Raw genomic sequence first — 22,014 nt, 5'->3', positions numbered from 1 at the left:
TTTTTAAATTGGTGTTTTTCGATATTTTGGCCACCCTGTTATGTACACATCTGTTTTTGTGGTCGGTAAGATCACATATAACCATCATTACAAACCAGACGGGTCTCCCTCATGACCTGGTCTTTCGGAGGCCTCTTTCCCTTACGGCCTGGGATATTTCAGCTCTTCCTGGTGCTTCCAAGGACTTTTGGAGGATGCATTGTGTTTCATCAAAGACTCATGGGCAGCCTCCACCAAGTCTGGTTACTCCTCAGCATGGAGCCGCTGGGTGGGCTGGTGCATGGCTCAATACATTCGATCCTATTTCTGCCCCTCCTGTAGAGGTAGTTCATTTCTTAGTTGAATTGTTCAAGGAAGGCAAGGCCTACAGGACAATCAATGGGTTATGGTCAGCCATTTCAGCTGGGCATGTGTTTGTGAAAGGGGAAACTGTTGGTAGGTACTTTGTAGTGCAAAATGCTCTCAAATCCATTCGCATCAAGGTCCTGCCTACGGCTAGATGTTCAGTCTTATGGGATGTTAATGTAGTGTTAAGGTTGTTTCAGTCTTGACCCGACAAAGAGGGTGTGTCTCTTCAACAGCTCTTTTCCAAGCTTGGTATGCTGTTGTGCCTCATTTCCATTAAGAGGGTTTCAGATATCAGTGCTCTCGTGGATAATAAAGTGACAAAGGAGTGTGGGAGCCCCTCCACTAAAGAACAAACATTGGTCAAATACTCTGTTCTATGGAATTTCTTCCACTCAGAAGGATCTACAACCACGTTTTAGCTCACTCACCCTTCACAGAGGAGAAATAACCATTTGCATATCAGTCTTTGTCCCACCCACAAGGGCAGTGCAGCACCAAATTGCTAGGCAAATCTCCTCTGAACAAGAGTACGAGCCGTACGAGTGGGAAGGGAAGACAGGTAGGGCTGCAAGGGAGGCTGGGAGAGGAGGGGGCCAAATGTGAAAGGGACCTTGAAGGCCAGACAGACCCAGATCAGGACAGAGGTGCAAGGGTGCTCCCGAACCCCTCCTGGGGAGATTACAGAAGCCCAGCACCTCAATTCAGGAAAAAGATGTCAACTAACCAATTGCACTAACAATTCCACCCTCTGCATACTCCTCTCAAAACTCCAAACCAAACACAACCACAAACCTACAGCACAACAAACCACACAAACTTCACTACATTGCAACAACAAAACAAAAAACACACGTAGACTCGCACAACAGTACACGAGGACTACCGGCCGCAAACACCCCAGGCCCAGCTAACGGACCCACCGGGCTGAGGCCGCCAACAGCACATCAATGCTCTCTTGCACTTTTCCAACTTCCTCCCACTAACCCCCCCACCCTTCCTTTTTTTCAGAGCTGCCAGAGCGCCAGGGGACCAGTCCAGTGGTGATAGTGTGCGGTACAAATATCCTTTAACATTAACATTAACCATCAGTAACCCCAGACCCGTGTTTTGGCCTAGTCGGGCCTCATCAGTGAGGTGAAGCTGAGCTTCGCTAAGACACAGTAAGCAAGAGGTCCACGTTGGATTACTCTGGGTTACTTAGGGTGAAACCCCAAGTTTTACAAAGTTACAAAGGAATGTGGGAGCCCCTTTACTGAGAACGAACATGGGTCAAATACCATGTTCTATGGAATTTCTTCCACCCAGGAGGGTCTACAACCATGTTTTTGCTCACTGCACCCTTCACAGAGGAGGAATATCCATTTGCATATCAGTCATTGTCCCACCCACAAGGGCAGTTAAGCAGCGAAATGCTAGGCAAATCTCCTATGAACAAGAGTACCACCAGCAACCACAGACACACGTGTTTCGGCCTAGTCGGGCCTCATCAGTAAGGACAAGCAGAGCCTCTATAAGACACAGTGAGCAAGGGGTCCACGTCTGGATTACCCTGGGAGACAGTTTTGGGGATAATAAAGTGTATTCCTCTCAGGGGGTAACATTTTTTGTTTCTAGTAGAACTAAATGTATGATCGCTTCAGTTTCTTATCCCTCTTTTCTGGGGAATAACAAACTGTGTGGTTCAATGTTTAAAATGTTTTGAACAGAAGACTGTGGGGCTTAGAGCTCCGGGCTCCTCTCAGCTGCTCATTTCCTACTGTAAGCCTCATAAACCTGAATCCCCAACCACTTTAGCAAGATGGAGGCCGGCATTAAGACAGCTTTGTTCAGGCCGGTTTCCTCTAAGGGGCGTCATTGACTCTAAAGTGGCTTTCCTGGGGGGAAGTTTGCAACACATTTTGAAAGCAGCTGATTGGTCCAAAGAGTGTACGTTCAAGACCTTTTATCATAAGCGTATTGAGCATTTTGCTTTTGACATTATGTAAGGGCTTTAAACCTGCATAATATGAAGCCTCCTGTCTGGAAATAGAATGAATAATCCCCCTCACTAGCGTGAGAGGGAGTTTAGATTCTATTAAAGAAACAGAGGCAAGTTTTACCCCTCCCACCCATCCTTTATGTTCTTTGTTTTCATGCAGCTTCCGGGTGAGGTGCATTCCAGTCAACAGGTCACAGAAGTTCAAGGATTGCCATCGGGCAAGCAGGCCTCGATTTTCAGTTTCTGGTTCGGTTCCGTGGCAGCAGTGTTTGACCGTCAGGATGGCATTGGTTGTGAGGCAGCTGCAGACAAGGACATCATTGTTGTGGAAGGGACTTATACGGTGGTGGCTGCCTGCCTATTGGTTACTGCTGGGGCATGACCTGTCCACCATCTTTGTTTTTTTTTCCTATACACTTACGTTGTTACATGAAGTTTGTCTGTTAATTTTAAACTTAACTTATTTTGACTTTTAAAGTTTGTTTTCTTTGCTGCTGTGGTGTTAGTAGTAAAGATGATAACACATAATAATGTAATGCTCTATTTGCCAGAACCTCATCCCACAATCTAAAAAAACTGCAAATCATACAAAATAATGCCCTAAGAACTGCCCTCAAGCTCCCGACAACTGAACACTTATCAGCTACCTGCAGGAATGTTCACTGGCTCCCTATCCGGGAAAGAATTCTCTTCAAGACCCTAACCATTACCCGCAGATGCATCTCCAAGTCAGCGTCGCCCTACCTGTCCCAAAGATTCTCCAAACCGCAATCAACCAGGCCTGTCAGAACACCCTATGCACAAAGACTAGTTCAACCCACCTTCAAACGTGACAAAGCAGGTGGCTCAGGTTTCCCCAGTTATTGCAGCTAAGCAATGCAACTCCCTCGCAATCAATCTCAGATCAGAAGGCGCATACTGGGCTTTCCTATAGCCCTCAAAACTTGGCTCCTCAATTAAGTTGAATGACTTTGGCCTCCCACCACTTCCTGACCCTTGCAGCAATATGTATGCACTGTTTATACTTTTTATGACTATATGCAACAATGTAACAACTGCATCAATGTAACCTGTAACTGCCTCTTGTGCCTAACTGGCCTCATGTAACCTGTTATCCACAGCGCCCCGATGCTTGCGGGCTCCGCGTGCAAGCTTGCGCGCGCTATACAAATGCAAAAATAAACAAAATAAATAATACTCGCCTCTTTGTCTTTAATAGAATCTAAACCCCCCTCCCCCCTCTCACGCTAGTGAGGGGGATTATTCATTGTTTTTTTAAATAACGAATATAGGTACATTAAAAAAATAACTGCAAGCACTGTTTTTATCTCTTTTGCTATTGTACTACAGTTTTCAAATCTATACAACGGGCGGGCGTTCTATTTGGCAAGCCTCCCTTTCATAGACTCACAATAGTGAGAGAGCTTATTCTTCGCACCAGAGAAGCCCATAACAAAATTGGCAGAAATCCTACGCTGCGCATGAACAGTCTAACCTGTGACATTTTCTGCCAATATGGGTCAGAAAGTCCCACAGACTAAACCCACTGCTTGCTGCTGGGGCTAGGGTGTGGAGACAATCGGTGGCATTTTTCGTGCAGCAGGGTGGAATTTAAAATGTTCTTACATGCTTGCTAGCCATCAATGATTTTCCGCAATAAACATAACATGCATTTTTGTGTAGGTCTTGCTTCTACATAATTTGCATTGCCATAGGTTTGTAAGTAGCATTACACAAATTCAAAGGTACTCACTCGATCAACATCGGAAGGCTTAACGGGTACATGAGGCCCATCAGGGTTAAATGGGTTGATCATCGTTTTGAACACCTATCTCTACCTGGCGTGCATTAACCCACTGATGCACTTTAAAGCACTCTATTGAATTCCCACTGAATCCAATGTCCTGGATTTTGTTGCATTCTTAATAGTCCCAGACAGTGGTTCTCTGCGCCCTGATGACATTCGGCTGAGGGAAATGCCCATTGCAGTAAGATAACACGTGTACTCAAAGCAGTTAAGTTTACTTTTTTTGGCAAGTGTTTGCATTGAAACCCGAACACGGCTAGCAATGATCCAGTCCAGCCAACCGTAAGCTCGAGAGATGCATATCTAGTTATTAAGGCTCCTTGGTGCAGACGTGAATTTACATGGCCGCCCTGGCATGTCCTGCCCGCAACAGAAACGCAGAAGAATGTTAAAATGAAACGCTAAGAGGGATAACCCCGAAGTTTTCATTTTGTTTTATTGGGTATTTGTAAGGCGCCTATGCAACAAATAGTTTTTCCAGGTGCCACAAGGCAATAGAGGGGAGGGAACAGGGGAGTACAAATAGGCAATAGCATAGTAATATCAGTAAAATAAACAATTGCGGTCCTACTAGGCCTTGTGACATTCGGAACGTGCAACTGCAGTGACAAGACGTGCAGGAGGGAAGGGGGGAGATGTGTGAGGGGGAAAAGGTATGGGCAAGTGCTTAATGGGAGCCCAGGAGGTGAAGTGCCTTCGGGTACCAGGGAGGGTTCTACGTTATTTCGTCGTGGTATTTTTCATCGTGGGTTTTTTCATTGGCGTTTTTCTCGAAAAACTCATCGTTTTTTTTGTTGGGGGGGGGTTACCCCTCCAACTGCCCCTTTTTTAAATTTTGTTTTATTCCCTTACACCCACAACCATATATTACATTTTTTAACACCCTCCCAAAAAAAAAGTTTTTTTTCGAAAAGAAAACAGCGATGAAAACAACCTGCGATGAAAAATACCGCGGTGAAATGCATGTATACCCCAGGGAGGAGGTCACTGGCTAAGTGTTAGGGCAGAGGTGTCCAAAGCAGGGGGAAGCACAGCCACCCTGCTGGGTGCCCAGGGGATAGTTTGAAGGGGGTGGTCGCTTGTGTCGACTGGGAAGAAGGCCTGGCACCTGTAGGAGTCATGAAGCCAGGCCGCCAGTCTCAGTGGCAGTGGGGAAATTAGCAGGGGGGGGATAGGGAAGGAGATAGAGAAAGGATGAGTTTTGAGAGGTTTCTGGAATTTAAGGAGGCCTGGCTCAAGTCTGAGAGGGGCGGGAAGGCTGTTCCAAAGGGAGGCACCAGCCAAAGTGAGAGATCTACTCCCCACTCCCTGCTTGCAGAAGATTTTATCAGCAGAGAGTTGGAGCTAGATGAGCAGAGGGTTATAGCAGGGACGTATTTAGGGAGAGAGAGTTGTAACTAGCTGGGTCCCAGACCCCAGAAAGCCTGGTGGAGGATGCAGAGGGTCTTAAATTTAATCCTCACAGCCACCGGGAGCCAGCGAAGAGCTGGAGAGATACGGTCCCTGGGCTTGTCGCCAAGTATAAGTCTTGCAGCCCTATTCTGGATTAGCTGAAGGAAGCATATAGAGGAAAGAGGAGGATTGAGGAAGAGGCTGTTGCAATAGTCCAGCCTAGAGAGCACCCGGGCCCTGGAGACATTAAGCTTCTGGGGAAAGATGAGGAAAGGTAGAATGCCTCTAAGGAGATGAAGTTGAAAGTGGGCCTTCTTGGCAGGGTCCAAGATGTGAGGGGTGAAGGAGAGAGAGGAGTCGAAGACGACCCCAAGATTGTTGGCCTCACTAAATGGTGAGGGTGGAGTGCGAGGAAAGATTGAGGAGAATGAGGACGGCAGGAGAGTTGGAGTTAAGGTTAGCGAGAAGATCTTCACGGGTGTTCAGAAGAGCAGTTTCTGTGCCTATAGATGCCTGAAATCCAGATTGATGGTCATGGAGACAACCAGCAAGTTTTTTTGTTGTTTTTATTTAAGTGTTATTTATGGTTAATTAAACCTTTTAACACATATCAAAGAGAAAAATAAAAACATTTTAAATTACCACAATTTACACATTTTATAATTCCTAATATATAAAAACATATAAAATCAGTCTGAATTAAAAGTACGCAATCAACCACTAATCAATCCAATACTCACTCACTTTCTAAAAAAACATGAATGCACAATAATGAATATCCCATAATACTTATCTTCTTAATTACTTTTTATAAAAACCCTAACACATCAAACCATTCACGATCTTCTTTTCTGAAAGCCTTTAGCATAGACATGTTTTAAATTAATACAATTGGTTCGCAGATGTCTGTCTGGCTGTTTCAATCTCTTGACCACATAAGCGCATATTGTAAGTAATTTTTCTCCACGCTCCAGTTCCAACAAATTTTGGCAGTAGATCTAGTCTGAGTAATAAGATAAATCTTCTCACCCTATGATCAAAACGGTAAGTCAAGTCCTGACATGGGACGTCCACCTGGAAGCTCTGCCCCACATAAAGTTGGTACTTTCTTTGTTTGCTCAAAATAGTCATACAAATGTCTCTGTCCCACGTATTGGCACATTTCTTCTGCTTTTTTTCCATCTCAGAGATGATCATATTTTACTCAATCTCGAAGCCAATATCACCAAAGAAAGTAGTTACATCATTTGTCCAATCAGACAGAGCATTGCCCATTGGGCAATTCTTCAAGACAGATTTAAAGTTCCAGAACATCGAATCAATAGAATCACATTTATTCAATATTTGTACATACAAAATGCCCATTAAGATATTTCTGTGTTTGCTCAATGATATGAAACCTAGTTCACAATTAATTCCCTTAGTAGGGTCATATATTGGGAGCCCTCGCATTCTTCTCCAAAGGTTCCCCTCAAGTTTCTTAATCCATCTTGATTCTTTCATTGTGAGAATCTCAAGCCCATAACGCAAATTCGGAATTAGACATGTATATCATTTCAGGAAGCCCTCTATTGAGAAACCACCCTGGTTTCCAATTTTAGAGGGGAAATTGTGGCAATTATCCAGTGCACTACCCATATCTGAGACATATAGATTATATAAAATAGGTGCAAGAGGGCAAACTTGTTTTAATCCAAAATTGGTATCCAGAGCATCATTTAAGGTACCCTCCTGAGCCAATCGAATCTGGACTTTCGTGTTAGTGTATAGCTCTCTAATTAAATATAGTAGACTAGGATTCATATTCCACTGCTGTAATTTTATGCATAAAAGATTTCGATAAACCGTGTCAAATGCACCCTTATAATCAATAAAACATATATATAAAGCACCTTCTGGCTTTTTCAATGTTTCACTCATTAAATAAATTAGTGCCCACAGATTAGATGACACACCCATACCCTATCTAAATCCAGATTGTTGGTTAGAGAGCAAATTATTTCTTTTCATGCAAATATTCATCTCTAAAAGTAGGACTTTTGAGAATATTTTAGCACATACATCAGTCATAGCTAATAGCCTATAGTTAGATGGATTATCTCTGCCCCCCTTTTTAAATATCAGTATTAATATCGAAGCTTTCCAGCTCAGAGGTATAATGCCTGTCAATGTGACTGAAGTATATATACGTCCAAGAGTTTTGACCCAGAAAGTCGGATCCTTTTTGTGAACAAGATTCGGTATCCCATCAGAGCCTGGTGGTCTTGAAGATTTTAAATTGACAATTATCTGTTCTAGGTCATCCATATCCCATAGGAAACCTCCTTCGTTATTCATTTGATAGTCAATATGCGGGGAATAAACCCCTTCTCTGTAATAAAGTCTCACTATATATGTTAGCCAAATGTGCTCTGCAATACAATAAAAATAAAATTTGCCACACCCCAGGCTATCGTATGTTCTTGATAGTGTTTCCAGAAGTGGCGGAAATCAGTATTTCTCAGCATGTCCTGCATTAGGAACCAATTCTTGGAGGCTTCAGAAACCTTGTGTCTCCTCACAACATTTGTATACCTAGTCTTGTAGTTGGCGATTTTTTAAATAAAATAAAGTCACCTCCAAGCCATCATTTTTTTGTATTTTGATTTCTTTATAAGGCGAGCGTTTTTCTTTTGCAATTATTGTATCAAATGTTTTTCCCATAAAAGAGCTTTTAGAAGATCTATTTCTTTAATTTGTTTTGCACATATTGTTTAGCAAAATACAATATCCATTCAAATTCTTTAGCCCGTATTATACCATGGGGCAGATATTCTTAACTATACTAGCAAACCATAACGTATATTTATTTATGTTATTAACTGGACCACTGTATTCTGTTTCCTGGGATGTTTATAGTCATTTGTGCCACCATTTTTTCTTTATTGACAATATTCAATTTCAGGCTAAAATGTTTAAGAATGTGGTCGCTCAGTCTTGTTGGGATAAGAAAAAGCTCACCCACCAACTGGATCATAGCCACAGAGAAAAATATATAATCGATCCAAAAGAATCTGTTTGCTACAGACCAAGTATAAGACTTGGAGCAAAGAGTGCTCTGCTTTGTGTACAGTTGATAAAGCTGATTGACCCCAATAAATGATCACCATGGATAATGAACTGTATTGTCCTCCTCCATATAATGAAAGATCATTGCCCCCCTCTTGTTAGTAGACATTGTATTACATTCAGTGCCTCATTTTTGTAATTTATCGAATCGTTGATAATTTAGGTGCCCCAAGATTAAAAATAAGGGGTCCAGATTATCCAATAATCTATAATTTTTTCCAATTCCTCTATAACTGCCAGGGTAACTCTATTATCTGGAGGGTTGTACTCATTTATAATGAGCAATCTTTTCTTCCCCTCTTCTATAGTGGCATCTAGTGTCCCCACTAGGATATTTACATAATCATCTACAAGACAGTATTCTGTTAGATTCAAATTAATTTTTACCCCCAAGATCAAGCCTCCAAACAGTGTTCAACTCTCATTGCTTTTGGCTTTTCTCTAGACTACAGAATATCCATCCAGAGCAAAATCGGTCATAGAACACGTTTCTTGCAATGCAAATACATCAACATTCAGAAGAAAAGCAAGACCCTCTTGGTTAGACAGTAATTACTGATATCCTCTCAGATTCCATGATAGGAGATCCAATTTGTCAATTTGCTTTGTTTTTTGTCAATCCACCTCATCACTTATATTCAATTGATGGAAAGGTCTAACCCTTTCCCTCTCTGAGCCATCTTTTGGGTTCTTTATTAACTATTTAACAATTAGTTTGATCAAGTTCCCAATATCATTATCCATTCCTTCCTCAGTATATATATGTTTAGGTACTTTATTACCCTTCCTCATGTTTTTGCTGATAGGTATTGGGATAACTTTCCCAAAATCATAGCCCATATCTGCAAACCCATTTTTATAAGCCAGGATAAATTCAATAATTATGGGCGAGACCAGATGAATAATTGCTAAGTTTGATTCATCAGCAGATGCCAGGATCTCAACTAATGTTATGCCCTTCCTAGATATAGCTTTCAGGTCAGGAATTTGATGTATGAGATCCAATGTGTTTATTCTATTTAGGAAATGGCAGCAAAAGGTCACAAAGTTATCAGTAATTTTAATGATAAAAGTATTCATCTCCGTATGTAATAATATCTCTTTCAAGATTATTTCTTTTTTTGTTTTTTTCGTAGTCGACACTCTTTCATGATCATTGACACCTTTGCCCCAACCCTGGCTGACTTCTGTAACCACTCTTTCACCTTCGGGACCTTCCCCTGCCTCCTGAAGTACTCTTTTGTGCAACCTCTTAAGAAATCCTCAGCTGACCCCTTCCTTCCGGCTAACTACCGCCCGATGTCTATCACTCCCTTCCTGGGCAAACTCCTGGAAAAGCTGGCCATCTCCAGCTTAATCTTCACACTAAATCTGTTGGCTGTCTCCATGACCATCAGTCTGGCTTCAGAGCAGCCAGAATCACGAAAACTGCTCTCTTGAACATCCATGAAAACCTGCTCTCTAACCTCGATTCTAATCTCTTCTCTGTCCTCATCCTACTCAATCTCTCTTCTGCCTTTGATGCAGTCAAGCATGCCATCCTGCTCAACCGGCTCCATGATAACCCGGGTATCACTGATCAGGCTCTGGCCTGGCTGACTTCTTTCCTCTCTGACCGACCCTCCCAGGTCCAACTTGGGTCCTTCCTATCCTCCATCTCTCTCTCCACCTGTGGTGGTCCCCAGGGGTCTAACCTTTCTCCCTGGTTGTTCAACCAATACATGACACTTCTCGCCCACTGCACTGCGGCTCTCTGCTCCAATTTACACTGCTAAGAGGAGGATACCCAGCTCGCCTTCAGGCTCCCCTCTGCCGCCTCTTCTCCCTCTCTCATCTCTGATTGTCTGACTACAATCCAGGAGCGTTGCGCCACCAATGACCTCTGCCTGAATGCAAGCAAGACAGAGATCCTCCTCATTGGCACACCCATACCCCTCTTTCCCACCACTCTCTGGCTGGCCACCTTTGGCCCACCTCCTGCTCCCACCTCTGAGGCTAAGAACCTTTGGGTTATCTTTGACTCCTCTCTTTCCTTCTCTCCTCACGTTTCTGACATCTCTACGAAGTTGAACTACCAACTGCACCTCCTCAGAGATATTCTTCCTTTCCTCTCCTTCCCCCAGAAGCTCACTGTATCTAGAGCTCTGGTTCTCTCTAGGCCTCACTACTGTAACAGCCTCCTTTTAAATCTTTCTTCCTCCACTCTCCGTCCTCGGCAACTCATCCAGAACAGGATTGCGAGGCTTGTCCTTGGCCTCAAGCCCAGGGATCATATCTCTCCAGCACTGAAATAACTACATTGGCTCCCAGAGACCGCAAGGATCAACTTCAAGACCCTTTGCATTGTCCACAAGGCCTACTGGGGCCTGGGACCAAAATATGTCCAGCTTTCTCTTCTGAAGTATCTTCCTACTCGAGCACTCTGCTCCTCCACCTCTAACTCCTTGCGGGTCAGTCGCTTTTTCAAACAACAATTCAGGCAAATCTCTCTCTCCGGCTGGCGCCTCCCTCTGGAACAGCCTCCCTGCCTCTCTGAATCTTGAGCAGAACCATTTCCGGTTGCGGAAGCAGCTCAAGACTATCCTCTTGAAGGCTTCTGCCTTCTCTCTTCCGCTACCCTGCTGATCTCTTGTTTGGTACTGCACTGGTTACCTGGCTACCCTCTGTATCACAGGCCCAGGCTCCTGCCCTCCCAGTTTGCACTTGCTCCTCCTCCCCTGGCACGTCTCCCCTTCCCCCTCCCCTGCACTTGCGCGATCTCATTGTCACTGGGCCTATTAAGATCGCTGTCTTGTTCCCTCCTGTTTCCCTCCCTCGCCTTGTCGCGCCTTGAAACACTTGTGTATGGATGCGATATGAATAAAATATCTTATCATATCATTTACTCTTATCTCCTCAAAATCCAGAGGAGCTTCAATCTCTTCAACCCTATTGCTTCTATTTGACACCCGGTTTTCAGAACCCTGTGCAAATGTGATTCTGTTCTTGCCCTCAAGGGTCTGAGAAATGTTAGTTAACCACGGGCCCAGAGGGCCACGCCCCATATCTTTATTGCAGCTCTTTTTTCCTCTGCGGCTTTGTCGTTTTGCAATCTTGTCATCTTTAATCAATCGAAAGGTGCCACCAGATTCGATACAACTCACTTTTTGTGATGATGATTTAGCCAGTCCCATTGATTTTTTGGAAACTCTAGCCTTTTTATTATCTATAACTAAATTTCTTTTTTGTTTTACATTTCAAACTCTTTGTTTGTATGGGATCCCTATTTATGTTTCTAGGTGGGAATCAACTTCCATCCCAGGGGGTTCCCAAATATCTTATTTTGGGGACAGACTGAATCAACCACATTATGCACAGTGAGTATGGAGTCTTCCTCATCTCTGTGTAAAACCACAGGACCATGAGAGTCTTCGTGTCCACTATGGTCCGAGCATCCATCTTCTTCCACTAAGTTCTTTTTCTTATTATTACTTGTATTGTTTGTATTGGCATTACATAGTACCACATCCACCAACATTGTTAGGCCCTCATTAATGGATTTTTGTTCTTTGAACATAGTATTACATATCGTAAAGGGGGCCTTTAGGATCTTGAGGTGTTCAGGTACATAGTGGACATCCTCGGCAGATGATTCTGAGGAGGAGAATGATTCATTTCCTGGAGGGGAAGAAGCTTATGCACAAGAAGCAATTCTGGCCAGATCCGGAGATCTTTGTAGACCCTATCATCCGAGGAAGCCGGTGGGAAAAGTGTGATCTCATTGCAGGAACCATCAATAGCTTTGTCTCTTAAATAAGAACCATATTTAATTGAGAGTTGTTATCAATGAGATCAGTATCTGATATTTTGTCATATTCTTGACAAATTTGGGACTCTAGGTCCTGGGTCATATTTGTTAAAAGTGCAAGGTTAATAACTGTTTTGAGGAATTTTGTGATTTTTTCTTGTCCTTTATTGGGATCTCCTCTTTTCTCCCAAACTGCTGCAATATCCCCTGGCTCGGCACCCTTATTCTTTAATTTAGGGCAAATCTTATTCTTTTGTATAGTTTATCTTTTAATCGCCTCCCCCGAGCCAAACCACAAGCAGCTGTAATAGCACTTCTGAGTTGGTAGTTCGCCAGGAGAGTAGCTTGAAGAATATTCATATATATAGCTAATGCCACACTCAGGAGCTATCCTGGGAATAAAAACATTCACCCTTTACCTCAGTGTTAACGCACCTTCTTTCAATCGAAAGAATCTAGCAAGAATCCCACAACTCCGAGTCACATGTCTAGCATTCTTATAGTGGCAACGCTGTGAGATTTTCAGCCAACATGTATAACAAATCTAGTGTGGCGTGATAAAAAATGACCCCTAACAATTAACTAATATCAAGTACATGACTGACCCCTCACAACACCACCAATCAGTATGGTTTAGAAACATAACCCAAGTCCATGCTTAGGTCGTGCTGTATGCAAAAATGTTCTTTCCCTCATGTAGGAACATATCATTACAGCAAGGCACCCATGCCTTTCACCGCCACTATCTTCGATCAGAAACAGGCAGCAAATCCTCCAGTGTTCCCCAGGCAAACAGCACTCATGTGCACTCATTGGTGTGCGCGGCCGGCTGCTTTTGGTAGATTTTAGGCGGGCGGGGGGCGTGTCCACTAACAATTTGAAATGACTTCGAATATTCATAAAACCAGAGCATAAATCTGCAGGCTGTCTATCTCCGATCAGAACCAGGTTGGGCAGCAAATCCTCCACCGTTCCCCAGCCAAACAGCACTCATTGTGCACTCCTTGTTGCGGGCCAATACATTCACATAAGACAGCGAAAGCTTCAGCTGCAAAGAGTACACTGCCACAAATAACAAAGGAGAAGCTTCAACTGCAAATACACCCAAAGGCACGTGTACCAGACCTAGACCCACTGTATGGCATCCTCCAGGGCGTCCTCTTCGCAGCCTCTGCAAGTCCTTTCCAGTGGTCGAAGTGTACGAAAAGAAGTAGTGGAACTATGTTCCCTGCTGGCCTGCCCACCTCTCCCCACAAACCCCATCACCACACCCCCTCCCACGTGCAATCCAAACCCCCAAACCAACACACCTGCTGTTTGAGGGAACGGTCAGTGCAGTGCACTGAAGTGCAAGTTTCAACTTCTTCCTACACTTTAATTTTAAAACGAAACCATTCCGAAATGGTTTCTTTTTAAAATAAAAGTATAGGAACAGTAAAACAAACAAAATAAGTAGAAGAGCACCGCTCCCAACCACCCCCACCCACTTCGACCACTGTCCACATGGGCGCACGCCACACGCTGTAGAGATGAGCTCTGTACTCACTGTGTATCTTATGAGCGGCCGCTGCAGCAGGGTGCAAAGTGTCTTAGGTAACACACGAGCTGCTGCTGGTGCTCAGAGGTGTGGTGCAGGTGAACACAGAATGGGTCCAGGTGCCAACTGAGGCATTGAAATGTGCTTGCAGAGGCAGTGAGTGTGTGTTCTAAGTGGACACAGGCTGAGGTACAAGCATAATAAAAGAAGCCTTGGCAATGCCAACTGTTTTGTCTTTGGTGTGGGCATGGGATAGGCATTTGCCAGACACTGCCATAATGGCATTAACTAGCCATTAATGGAAACAGCTGCAAAACAGTGCAAGTAACTGGCCATATGATAGTAGTGTCAGACAATTGTCTATATAATGCCTATACACAAGCCAAAACTGTTGGCTTTGACAATACGTGTTTTAACAGGACTTCAGTGCAAGAACATGCAATCTTCTTATAAATCAAGTGGCTGGAGGCACACTTGGCTAACATATTTTAATGACACCAGATTAGCATTTACAGCTCCGATTAAGGCATTAAATCTCAGAAGACTGATTTGAAATTGCACTGGCAGGCATTTATAGTACGAAGTTTAATGTTATTGCTAATTAGAGCCATCACAAAGAAATCCCTGGAGGATGTGGTTTTGGGTGGGGTGGTGCAAGTGGTGGGTGGGAACGGCCGTAGAGATTATCAAGGACATGAGCAGTCAATTGATGGGTAAATAACCAAACAACACCCACACGCTGTGTCTCCCGTCTCAAAACCCATCTCCCTTCTATGACCCAATGCAGTTTTGGATTATAGGTGGTGCTTCAGTACCACCTAATAGCCAACACTAAAATGTAGTGAAGCTGTCCAGCCAGGGGAGTGCATTTTAGGGTTGTTGGAGCATTGAATAATGGGTGTGCTGATCGTCAAATCAATGGGATGGACAAAAGAAGAGAGGACTCTTGGATATTTATTTTGTTCTCGTCTGTCAAAACATATTTCAGTTATGGGCACCGACTTCAGGTTTTCCCAGCGGGTGTCGGCGCTCCCCCAAAGAAAGTTCCATTTAAAGTCTAGGGACTTTTACGCAGATGGCATTTCCCGGTATGCACAGGGCCTTTCCTGGGAGGACCCGGGCTCCAGAGCACCTGAGTATTCAGCGCCTCCGATTTAAGTTTAGGTGTAATTGCTGAGCTCTATGAGCAACACCAGTGATGCAGTTTCAAGCCCTAAAAACATCCTTTCCGGAACGTTGAACTATGCCAGGGCTGCCAAGAAACACTAGCAGGAGGAGGACCGGTCGCCTCAACCTTAAAAAATGTATTTACTCTCATGAACTTATTTTTCCAAACAAAAACCCTGCAAAAGAGTGGCTCAGAAACTTGCTGAAACAATTCATGCATACACCTCAGGTGCAAATTACCAACTCTCAAATTGTATGTTTGTAAGCCGTGCAAGCTCTGCCACTGTGCGCTTCATAGCCACACACATTCAAGAAAGCAGCACTTAAAGGGCTTACACATCAATGAGAACGTAATATCTCCAAAGGGCCTTTTAAATAAAATGAAGAGGGATGCTTCAACTGCAGAAGGAAGAGACCCGTTATTGGTAAAAATGGTTGCAAACTGTTGTGAACAGTAGAAGTGTTTGCGGAGTCAGTGCACATGGATGCAGGGTATATGTATGCAGGCTTTAGTTCTGAGTAGAAATGGACGGGTAGGGGCAAGTAGAGAGGTCAGGAGGACGAAGATGAAGTGGGAGATTGGAAGAGTAATAAGGGTGTTGACGGTCAAAAGAGGCAGGGTCCTGGCAGTAGGTTAGCAGTTAGAGCGTTAATATGTGCTCACAGAGGCACACTGGGTGCTCACTGAGGCAATGCCATTACATGCAGAGCAGGACGTGTGCCCACAGATACGTACTCAGTGCTCAGAGGATGTGCTGGTGCATGCAGAGTAAGTCCAGGCGCCCATTACTGTGTCCTAGCTGCTCACAAAGGCAGTGCATGGGCATCCCAAGTGGCAGGCGTGCCAGCAGATGTGCCATAGGTGCTCACAGAGCTAATGCAGGTGTATGCAAAGTGAGAAAAGGGGTCACAGAAGTTGCTGTGAGTTACACAGAGCAGTGTCAGTGCACACATAGTGGGTACAGGTACCCACTGATGTGGGCTAGGGGCTTACAGAGGCAAATCATTTGCACATCTAGTGAGTACAGGTGCCCATAGAGGTGCCCACAGATGTGTTTTCTGCTCACAGTGCCAGTAGCGGAGAAGATAGAACTTTGGTCTCAGGCTGCTCTGCGTCAAACATAACATAAGCAGCACATCTAGCCTTGCTGTTGTCTTCAAATTCTGACGTTTTAGTCCCTATTTAAATTGCAGGACTACAAGTACCAGAATGCAAAGAAAAACTGAACTGTATGTAGCACTTACAACTGACCTTGGGCAACTGAAAATCTCTCGCCCAGTGATTACTGGTGGTCACAAAAGTGCCCCTGTTGCCCAAAGCTCAGTGGAGGAGCTCAGAGTGAATACAGGGCATTGCAGCTACCACCATGGACAAGGGCAATAGGTGGAGGGGATCAGGTCTCTGCCCCCATGATTTAGGGAATATTCAATGTGCTGCCCCCTCACTCCCGCCAACCGTTTGAATGTTATCCTATGGCCTAGGGCAAGGAAAAGACAGGACACTGTGTTCATAACTAAGTGCTGCTGCTTAGAAACGTTTCTATCGTAAACTGCTTAATCACAAATAAATGCTTCTGTTGTGCTGAGAGCAGTTATTACGAAATTAACCTGTGGGTTCATGGGTGCCAACTTTTGATTTTTCACTACAGGGGCAGAAATACCTCCACCTCCGCCCTGAATATAAGCAAGCGACCACCAGCCCAACCCATGCCCTAGCCAAACACATTTTTATAAATATAGCACTTGTTTTTCATAAGGAATTGGAAAAGATCATAGGATTAACAACCAGTTTTTAATATATAACACCTCAGCACAGCTCTGCAGAGCAATGAAAGGCAGGCTGATAAGGTGGGTCCGGTGTTATTGTTCTTTTGAATTTGTATTCAGCAGGGAAATGTTGTCAACTTGACAGCGTTTCCCAGCTGAATACAAAGCCAAAATGAACAAAGAAACATGTATTTTACTATTTGGTGCCAATAACGAGGCAAGCCCTGACCTTCGCAGTATTTTAGTGCAGAAGACATGCCCTCGTTATTGGTACCAAATGGGAATATTACGGCTCTGCCTGCCTCTGCAGAGCAATGAGGCAGACTGAAGGTGACAGTCCTGTCTCACCCGAAATAAAAATACGGCCAGGAGAGAGGGGCTGTTCACCAGGTACAGTGGACTTCACTGACAGTGTGTCCAGTGAAGTCCACTGAACCGTCCCTCTCCCCGACCCGCTGCTGCTGATTGACTTCTCGGCCTAACCCCTATACTTATTTTAAAAAGAACCGCTCGGGAGCGGTTTCTTTTTCAAATAAAAGTATAGGAATGGTACCAGTGGTGAAAAAAACGTAGAGGAGCACCGCTCCCAGCCGCTCCCCTCACTTCGTTCACTGGTCCTTTCGCTCCGTCTTTCCCTTCCACGGATAGTCGTGCGCATTTACATCTGATGTGAAAAAAGAACCAGAAAGTTCAGTGTGATCGAACAGTTGGGGGGAAGACCATCTTCTCCAAGATTTTGCCCAGGAAGAGGGTGAAAGAGATAGGGTGATAGCCGAGCAGGAAAGGCCAGCAGACACCTTTTTTAGTAGATGATTGCACAAGAGAATGCTCTAGGGATAGAGAGAAAGAGCCATTGGCGAAGGAGTGGTTACAGAACTCAGCTAGGGCAGGGGCAAGAGTGGAGATATTGCCCTTTATAGTTCTGGAAGAGCAGGGGAGCACTTATTTGGATGAGACCGTGACAACTTGAGAGACCTCACCAGGTGCTATGGGCAAGAAGGAGGAGAGTGTTTGGGGGTAGAGGGGCCAAGGGAGGCAAGAGAGCAGGAGGGGGAGTAGGGATAGGGGTGGAGGAGAGTGAGGACAGGATGTCCTGTGTTTTAGATGTGAAACAGGAGGACAGAGCGGTGCAGAGAGCTTGGAAAGGAAGGAGAGAGGTGGCGACTACAGTTGGATTGGCGAGTTCCTTGCAGATTTTGAAAAGTTCAGCCGTGTTGTTAGTGGCTCCAGAGAAGCAGTCTTGGATACAGGCCTTCTTCTTGGAGCGGATGGAGAAATGATATTTCCTTTGGAGCAGGCGGCAGGCCTGTTTGGATAACATGTGTACGCTCCGACTTCACCACTTACACATACATTGAGGATTCGAAGCGTCTTAGCAGAACACTTAGCTGCCGGCACATTTGTTAAAAAAATGTATCATGAATATTGGTCCCCGAGAATACACCGGTAACGCTCGTCCGATGCCTTGCTCGCCCCAAACACAGTGCATACAGAGCCTACCTACAGGTGTCTTATCCCGCAAAGGCGCTACACAAATATATTCACTCACGCATTAAGAAGAAACTGCAAGTGGGTGGAAAAGCCAACGCGCCATTCGTGTAAAGCACATGAACCTACACAGTAGCGCAACGCAAAATGAGACTGACAAAATAAAAGCGAGTGCACTAAACGTATTAATTTGCAGAGCCTAAACTATGCCGTGGAGTAATTAATGTGTGTGGTCATATGGACCGAGCGCACTGCTTTCAATTGAAGCCATTGCAATGCGTTCACCTGTCCGAAATGTCACACAGGGTCAATCGCTTACTAAGGAATAGCGAGGACGACCGATGCGCTCGATAGAGCACGCTGAGGCGGCTCTTAGGGGTCACAAAACGTCTTCATCAAAACACATCTCATGAAAGACACCTGTGCGACTCTAATAAATATTCTCATGAACGACACCTGTGCGCGTGGCCCCCTCCCTCGCGACTCTAATAAATATCCTCAGGATGACACCTGTGCAGGCGGCCCCGCTTCCTCGCGACTTATCTCCTCGTGAATAAATGACCCTGTTCCACACGACCCGAGCTGCCTCGCCACGCTTTCTCTTGTAGCCCGACCGACTCTCCTGCCCTTTTCCCGAACTCTGCGATTCCAGCGCACCTCCCACCCATCAAACGTAGAGGAAGCTGCAGTGCTTTAACAGTCATTATTATTTACCTCGAGTCTGTCTGGGGTACGCGGGTGCAGAATCAGTGGGAGCACCCATCCCCCAAAACCTCAAACACACCTAAAACTTTTCAAATGCCTAACTCAACTTTTTAAAATTATGCTTGTAAAGTTACACATCGTAGAACGTGCCCTGGGATATTTTCGAGAACACGTTCGCAGCAAACAGAAAATCACAGCAATAAATAAAAGCGTGGAGGAAAGCTCTTTCGGTTTCTCCTCCCTACCTTTCACTGGGTTCCGAAGGTCGCTCCCTCGAGGGGAGGTTGCTGGGGCGCGCGCTGCAGTTCAGTCTCCGAAACCTTGGTAGGCGCCCAGGCTCCAGCGACACGGCGGTGACCCGGGCAAGTGCAAGTTCATCGACCTGGAGAGAAACTGGAAAAAGAGGCATGGAATTGTTCTCCGGCACGACGCGTCATGTCTTAACGCTTCAGTCGTCAACATTTGTGTCTCAGGTTTCACTATTTTACAACGACGATGTTGCTCAATGCATGCCCAACGTTAATGGGAATGCGCAATCGTCTGCGTACAGACATTTGAAACGTTTCTGTTTAAATGATCCATTAAGCCAATTTTTGGAAGCCACCCCCCTCCCCCCAGTTCTGGGGCTCTAGCTTTATCTGTTGCGGCAGCCGGGAGGCAAAACACCAAAACAGGTTCAGTAGATAATGGAAGGCGCTTTCGCTCCTCGGCGCTTTATGAACACTGGATGAAGCAGGTGTGTGTGTAGGTCCCTCATGGGTCTCAAAGGGACGTTTCACACAAAGCCATGGGTGTGTGGTATTTTTATTTCTGTTACAATTTAGCTTATTATGTTCAGTTTTCTGTTAACGCTTCATGATAGTGGCCACACGTCTTTGCAGCCGGTTGAGAGTTTTAAACTTGTGTCCATGCTCATGCAGCATAGGCGTCCCTAATTGCGCCCATTTTCTGCTTAGCCCCCCAACCCAAACAATACCCCTCCGGCGCCCCCGCCACCGCCCCACCCCGCCAAATGGCTGCCCTGTAAACCTTCTGGCAAAGAAAACATTAAGGAGTCTCAAAGGCGCTCCTTCGACCAGCGGTCAGTCCTTTGATTGCGGAGCTGTTCTTTCTTCTGGCTTGAAACAGACAACTCTGGAATAGATGTGTCATGGATATCACTGCCGCGGGGGCCATCCATGTTAAAAGCAGGCTTCTCACATGTTGGGCACACTATAGTTTTTAAATGTGCGTCTTACAATTTCATAGAAACAACAAAAAGACTATTCAAATGTGAAACAAGCTTCCTAAAGTTACATCCACTAGCTCTCTTCAGAGGCGTTGCTGGGGGGCAGAGGGGGCTTAGGGGGCTATAGCCACTGGTCTTTTGGTTGTAGCCCTGGATAGAATCTCAGAGTCTACAACCAAAAGTCTAGCTAGCCCCGAGTCCCGACAAGCCCGACCTTAGTGTAGCCCCAGATCTTTTCCAGACCTAGCAACACCCCTGGTTCTCTTTAAACGTTGTTTAATTTTTGTGTGCTGCTTGGCTTCAAGCTTTGCCTGATAAACTTTGCGAGAAATTAATTTTTCTCCCATGCTGCTAAAGTGCCACACCCTGCTAGGGTAAGCAGCTCTAAAGTTTGCCTTTCTGAGATGGCAAGTGAAGGCCGTGTTTAAATTTAAATTACCCTTGCCTGCTGGGCTGCACTTTTTCTTCATTACAACTAAATATACACACAGTATATATATATATATATATATATATATATATATATATATATATATATATATATATATATTTCTTTATTTTCCCCATATTGTGTGCTTGTGCTGTCATGTCTACCAGAGGGTCTGAGGGGCCCTGTTCTGCTGATGCCAGCACTCAGGTTAGGCTTTCCAAAAAAAGGGAGAGGTTGGGAGAAGACGCAGTTAATAGACCTATAGGGGATCCTTCCCTTCATAACTAGCCATCAGTGGCTCAAGTGATACAGACGTCCTTAGACACTGCTCTTCAAGACCTCAATTCTAGTTTAGCCCCAGCATTTGATAGGCTCATTAATAAGATCCCTGATTTTCACCCTTCCCATGAGGAGCTTTCTTCTATGCCTGAACAAGTTCCCCGTAAGTGTACTAAGAAATCCAAGCATTTACAAGGACAACTTTGTCCATCCACTGACCCTGGTCATGTCTCCCCATGGGAAGGGGTCAGAAGCGTAGAAAGGGGTCCCAGCAGTCCCAGTCGGTTCCCTCTTGGCCAGGTAGCTCACACCTTCCCGCTAGTGCCCTGCCAGTTCCCATTTCAACTACAGATAGTTCAGAGGATTCAGACTTGCCTCCGAAAAGGCGCAAGTAAAAGGCAGACCCTGTGGTTCCTTCTCAAGGGACTGTGCTTTATGTTAGTGGGAGTCCGTTCTTCGACCTAGCACTTATTTAGCATCCCAGGTCTGCTGATTGGCACCCCTCGGATGCTGTATCCTCCTTTTTGACCCATTGGGTTAGACGCCCCTTACCCAAAGAAGAAGGAAACAAATTACGTTCTGAGTGCCCTAGGCCGGTGGTTCCAGAGAAGGTGGCTCTTACACCTGATATCCACCAGTCAATGGTCTCCTTTTTGTCCCAGAAAGGGAAAGACTGCAGGAAGGGGGTGTATAAGGCCTGGAGGAGCTGCCAGGACAAGTTGTTGGATATGTTGGGGCCGGTGACCCAGATTTTTGAATTGGCAGAGGAGGCTGCACTTTCCAACTCCCCTATTAATGTGCTGGATTCAGAGAACAGTTTGCCTGCTCGGCAACGCCAATGCCGCTATCTCTAGGGAGCGGCGTAAGTCCCTCCTCATGTGACTTGATTCCAAGTTGGCAGACATGGCTGAGGGGGAGGCGGGTTCTAAGGTTTTTGTTAAGGCCTAGACGACATGCTTCTGCTAGCTCAGAGTTCTCAGATTCTTCAGGCTC

The 22,014-nt window shown here is 45.0% G+C and overlaps 1 protein-coding gene across 6 annotated transcripts in view; it reads right to left on the bottom strand.

The window, feature by feature from the left end:
• Positions 1-19,596, bottom strand: part of LOC138510403 (uncharacterized) — a 1,044,636-nt gene extending 1,025,040 nt beyond the window's left edge. For 4 of the 6 annotated variants that reach the window (XM_069626029.1, XM_069626030.1, XM_069626031.1 and 1 more), the window contains exon 1: positions 19,330-19,593. The gene's annotated coding sequence lies outside the window, so the exon portion shown is untranslated. Of the gene's footprint in view, positions 1-19,329 lie in introns of all 6 variants that reach the window. The other 2 variants (XM_069626035.1, XM_069626036.1) reach the window with 1 other exon arrangement.
• Between the last annotated feature and the right edge of the window lie 2,418 nt (positions 19,597-22,014).

This window comes from Ambystoma mexicanum, chromosome 6p (assembly GCF_040938575.1).
Source record: "Ambystoma mexicanum isolate Mex_15411 chromosome 6p, UKY_AmexF1_1, whole genome shotgun sequence".
Classification (NCBI taxonomy): domain Eukaryota; kingdom Metazoa; phylum Chordata; class Amphibia; order Caudata; family Ambystomatidae; genus Ambystoma; species Ambystoma mexicanum.
This window is presented reverse-complemented; position numbering and strand designations above follow the sequence as displayed.